This window comes from Oncorhynchus tshawytscha, linkage group LG19, assembly GCF_018296145.1.
Source record: "Oncorhynchus tshawytscha isolate Ot180627B linkage group LG19, Otsh_v2.0, whole genome shotgun sequence".
Taxonomy (NCBI): Eukaryota; Metazoa; Chordata; class Actinopteri; order Salmoniformes; family Salmonidae; genus Oncorhynchus; species Oncorhynchus tshawytscha.
The window spans coordinates 34,845,136-34,851,449 of record NC_056447.1 but is presented as its reverse complement, the minus strand read 5'-3'; positions in this window follow the sequence as shown (position 1 = coordinate 34,851,449).

Genomic DNA, 6,314 nt, shown 5'->3' with positions numbered 1-6,314 from the left:
AACATCCGAAGTTCTTTAAAGGTAAATTATTTTATTTTAATGCTTTTTCTTGTTTTGTGAAAATGTTGCCTGCTGAATAATGCTAGGCTTAATGCTATGCTAGCTATCAATACTCTTACACAAATGCTTGTGTAGCTATGGTTGAAAAGCATATTTTGAAAATCTGAGATGACAGTGTTGTTAACAAAGGCTAAGCTTGTGAGCCAATATATTTATTTCATTTCATTTGCGATTTTCATGAATAGTTAACGTTGCGTTATGGTAATGAGCTTGAGGCTATGATTACGCTCCCGGATACGGGATTGCTCGACGCAAGAAGTTAACAAAAGGCTAAGCTTGTGTTTGAATATATTTATTTCATTTCATTTGCGATTTTCATGAATAGGAAAAGTTTATAGGGGTATTTATGTCCGTTGCGTTATGCTAATGCATTTGAGGCTATGATTACGCTCTAACAGACTGGTCATGGCTCACATCAACACCATCATCCCAAAACCCTGGACCCACTCCATTTCGCATACCGCCCAAACAGATCCAAAGATGACATAATCTCTATTGCACTTGACACTGCCCTTTCCCAGCCTACAGCGAGAAACAGCCTACAGCGAGGAGGTCAGAGACCTAGCAGTGTGGTGCCAGGACAACAACCTCTCCCTCAACGTCAGCAAGACAAATGAGCTGATCGTGGACTAGACGAAAAGCGGGGGCGGGCATGCCCCAGCCTACAGCGACAGGGATGTAGTGGAGGGAGTCAAGAGCTTCAAGTTCCTCTGTGTCCACATCATTAAGGACCTATAATGGTCCAAACACACCAACACAGTCGTGAAGAGGGCACTACAAAGCCTCTTCCCCCTCAGGAGGCTCAAAAGATTTGGCTTGGGCCCTTAGATTCTCAAAAAGTTATACAGCTTTACCATTGAGAGCATCTTGACTGGCTGCATCACTGCTTGGTATGGCAACTGCTTGGCATCCGACTGCAAGGCACTACAGGGGGTTGTGCGTACGGCCCAATACATCACTGGGGCTGAGCTCCCTGTCATCCAGGACCTCTATAACAGGCGGTCTCAGACGAAGGCCCACAAAATTGTCACAGACTCCAGCCACCCAAGTCACAGACTGTTCTCTCTGCCTCTGCATGGCAAGCGGTGTTGGTGGCTCTGAACAGCTTATACCCCTAAGCCACTACCCTCTTGCATTTGCTCTATGCACAGTCACTGTACTCTACCCACACACACTTATACATAGTATACAACACTCCAGCACAGACACAGATATAGCCCTTGGTTCACTCCAGACCTGGCTGCCCTCGACCAGCACAAAAACATCCTGTGGCGGACTGCAATAGCATCGAATAGTCCCCGCGATATGCAACTGTTCAGGGAAGTCAGGAACCAATACACGCAGTCAGTCAGGAAAGCAAAGGCCAGCTTCTTCAGGCAGAAATTTGCATCCTGTAGCTCTAACTCCAAAAAGCTCTGGGACACTGTGAAGTCCATGGAGAACAAGAGCACCTCCTCCCAGCTGCCCACTGCACTGAGGCTAGGTAACACGGTCACCACCGATAAATCCATGATTATCGAAAACTTCAACAAGCATTTCTCAACGGCTGGCCATGCCTTCCTCCTGGCTACTCAAACCTCGGCCAACAGCTCCGTCCCCCCCGCAGCTACTCGCCCAAGCCTCTCCAGGTTCTCCTTTACCCAAATCCAGATAGCAGATGTTCTGAAAGAGCTGCAAAACCTGGACCCGTACAAATTAGCTGGGCTTGACAATCTGGACCCTCTATTTCTGAAACTACCTGCCGCCATTGTCGCAACCCCTATTACCAGCCTGTTCAACCTCTCTTTCATATCATCTGAGATCCCCAAGGATTGGAAAGCCCTCTTCAAAGGGGGAGACACCCTGGACCCAAACTGTTACAGACCTATATCCATCCTGCTCTGCCTATCTAAGGACTTCGAAAGCCAAGTCAACAAACAGGTCACTGACCATCTCGAATCCCACCGTACCTTCTCCGCTGTGCAATCTTGTTTCCGAGCCGGTCACGGGTGCACCTCAGCCACGCTCAAGGTACTAAATGATATCATAACCGCCATCGATAAAGGCAGTACTGTGCAGCCATCTTCATCGACCTTGCCAAGGCTTTCGACTCTGTCAATCACCATATTCTTATCGGCAGACTCAGTAGCCTAAGTTTTTCTGATGACTGCCTTGCCTGGTTCACCAACTACTTTGCAGACAGAGTTCAGTGTGTCAAATCGGAGGGCATGCTGTCTGGTCCTCTGGCAGTCTCTACGGGGGTGCCACAGGGTTCAATTCTTGGGCCTACTCTTTTCTCTGTATATATCAATGATGTTGCTCTTGCTGCGGGCGATTCCCTGATCCACCTCTACGCAGACGACACCATTCTGTATACTTCCGGCCCATCCTTGGACACTGTGCTATCTAACCTCCAAACGAGCTTCAATGCCATACAACACTCCTTCCGTGGCTTCCAACTGCTCTTAAACGCTAGTAAAACCAAATGCATGCTTTTCAACCGTCCGCTGCCTGCACCCGCACGCCCGTCTAGCATCACCACCCTGGATGGTTCCGACCTAGAATATGTGGACATCTATAAGTACCTAGGTGTCTGGTTAAACTGTAAACTCTCCTTCCAGACTCATATCAAACATCTCCAATCTAAAATCAAATCTAGAGTCGGCTTTCTATTCCGCAACAAAGCCTCCTTCACTCACGCCGCCAAACTTACCCTAGTAAAACTGACTACCCTACCGATCCTCGACTTCGCCGATGTCATCTACAAAATAGCTTCCAATACTCTACTCAGCAAACTGGATGCAGTTTATAACAGTGCCATCCGTTTTGTTACTAAAGCACCTTATACCACCCACCACTGCGACCTGTATGCTCTAGTCAGCTGGCCCCCGCTACATATTCGTCGCCAGACCCACTGGCTCCAGGTCATCTACAAGTCCATGCTAGGTAGAGCTCCGCCTTATCTACTGTTTATATTTATTTACTTTTCTGCTCGTTTGCACACCAATATCTCTACCTGTACATGACCATCTGATAATTTATCACTCCCGAGTTAATCTGAAAAATTTTAATTATTTGCCTACCTCCTCATGCCTTTTGCACACAATGTATATAGACTCTCTTTTTTCTACTGTGTTATTGACTTGTTAATTGTTTACTCCATGTGTAACTCTGTGTTGTCTGTTCACACTGCTATGCTTTATCTTGGCCAGGTCGCAGTTGCAAATGAGAACTTGTTCTCAACTAGCCTACCTGTTTAAATAAAGGTGAAATAAAATTTAAAAACACTTTAAAAAATACGAAAACATACACACACACACACACACACACACTCACACACTAAATACGCTCATGCCCACAAAACACACACACAAACATGCATATTGACGCCAAACATACATACACAAACACATGTTCACACTGTTTCAGACTCTTTACATATGCTGCTGCTACTCTGTTTATTATCTATCCTGATTGCCTAGTCACTTCTACCCCTACCTGCATGTACATGTTACCTCAATACCAACTACCTCGTACCCCTGAACATTGACTCATTACCGGTACTCCTTGTATATAGCCTCGTTATTGTTATTTTATTGTGTTTCTATTAACTTTTTTATTTTGTTAATTTTTCTTACTTCTACACTCTGAATTGAGAATATACAGACTACACTTGTTGTATTCAGCGCATGTGACAAATGTGACAAACGCACCCACACATTCCTAGAGTAACTCATTTCCTGTTCAGGTGTTACCAGCCAGGGAGGCCAGCGAGTGTGTAGTGTGTAATGTGTGGTGTGTAGGGTTTAGTGTGGTAGTAGTGTGTACTGTGTAGTGTGGATGCCACTAAAGGTCGGTTGTTGTTGTGTTGAGGAGCTCAGAGATTTTGGAACCAACAGAAGTCTGGGCACTGGGAGCCTGATTCCTACACATAACAAGATGGATACTGAGTGATAAATTAACTGGTCAAGGGCAGGTTCTTGGCAAGAGGGGAGCACCAGGTGTGGGGAGAGTTTGTTAGGTGACCGGAGGGTAGCGAGGTTGGGGGGATGATGGTGTCTAGTGCTGTGCCTGCTGAAGCAAAGCAGGAAAAACAAGGTGATAAAAAAGACATATGTTCCAAGGGACAATTATTTGTGCCATCAGAGGGGACAAAAGTCAACCTTCCAATGTCAGGTGATTCAGTCTGGGGATTCACTGTGACTTTTTATGTATGTGTGTTGGGTTTAATCCCAGAGGTGCCCTGATGTAGAGCTAAGAAAGATGACATAGTCAAAGTTAAATTTCTATCTTGTTTTGGAAGTGGGCTATATGACCACAACATAAGCATGCTTTTTGTCAACCTGATTTCGCTTACCCTGACACATGAATTATTTAGCATATTGTGACATCACTGTCAACATATTTGCAGTAAAAAATAAGAGGCAGCAGAAGACATTCCAAAATCCTATGACTTAGTATACGCTTACACATTACGAATACAAATTGTCCCATATCATTCCAACGTTTTCATGGTGTAGGCTATATGGCTGGAATGTGTGACAGGGATAACATGTCATCCTCTATTGTTGATATCATAATAAGTCTATCATGTTTCATGTGCGGCCTATTGTGCACTGTGCTTTTATATATGGGAGCCATATATTACAGTCCAATAGCATCCACAGCATTCCACTCAGAGAGGAAGTGGCCTTGTGTGTAATAGAGGACAGCTTGATGTCTCTAGAGCCTGTATGTATGGCCCACGTAGACCACTACACATTAAACCACGATGGAACCCTGAGTAAGGGGTAAAGACAGTGTGTTGTGATCAGTAGTGGTGCGTGGGGAAACCACTTGGGAAGCCAAACCCCTGGTCATAAAAGCCATTTTGGGACCTATGTGTTGTGATAATTGCGTTGTTTGCTCTAGAACCTGTTAGTTCATATGTCTTGCGACCATGAGATATAGGCCTAAAGGCAGACAGATAAAATAAAATAAAAACAATAAGAAGACACAGTGGCAAAATAAATTCAACCTCACCTTTGTTTTATCACAAAACCTGGATAGCAACCTCTGTCCAGTGAAGTCCACAAAGCATATTGCATGTACAGTAACAGACCATTACATGAGCTACATCAAGGTCAAGCAAGTTCATGTTTCCGGCATTTCATACGACTAAACAACTATTGATTTAGAACCACAGAGACTTACCGCAAGTCGCAAAGAAAACAGGAGCTGCCTCCACTATTCCAGCACCATTTCAGCATCATCAAATCATTTCTGAGTCTAATACAGTGAGAACTAAAAGATACCAAAAACAATGTAGTCCAGTCAACGTAAGCTAAATATGATATGGCTGTCCATGGTTCTGTCCATGGTTCTGATTTCTGTGTGCGTGTGTGTATACGTGTGCGCTTATGCAAGTAGAACAACATTTTGACTCACCCTACTTGTAGAGAAAGGCCAATGCCATCCTCCTTTCTTTCATGTTGACGAAACAGTCTAGCACTCTGTCATACTGTACACACTTTTATTTTTTGTTGTCCTATGCTACCTGTCAAAAATGCTTGCTCGCTAGCCTAACTTAAATTCACGGGCAACATTAGCTAGTTCACATTAGCCTTCTACATATAGCTACACTTTGAAGTTCCATCCTCTCAGGCCAGGGGCTCAACAACGTATGAATTAATGGTTGGATCAGAATCGCTGTTAAAATCATTGGCCAGTATGGAGAATTATGTTGAACCACAAGTCCACTCCCTATCTCCATCCATGGCTAATTTAGGAAACGATCAATTTTAGCTAGCTGGCCAAATTGAGGACAACACAACGAGATGTAACAATTCAAGTTTTTCTAACAATGACGTATGATCTCGATGGGATTTGATAGGAGTGACACAAAATCCAAGCTGTCTTCCCTTGACAGTTTTTTTTTTTGGTGCACCAGGATCATTTGAGCTCATTCAGTTTAGCTCGATGCTGATTGGCTAAATTTGTTATAATTTTTTTGTGAAGGGAGGCCATATGCTCGCTGGCTTACCTTGCTTTCAATGCTATGGGTGGCAAAAAATGTCATAATTATTTGGGCCAGACAGCCTTAGATAGATAACCTACATAGAGACAGAGGGTGCTGTTTCGCTTTCTTGAATGCTTTCTCTGTGAGATACATTCAGCCTCTTGCGAATTGAAGGAAATGTATCAAAACACAGAGATGAAAGATTTTTTTAAATGTATTGGTACATTTTCTTACGATGCCTGGCATCCCTTGGCATCCATGAATACACACCACTGGT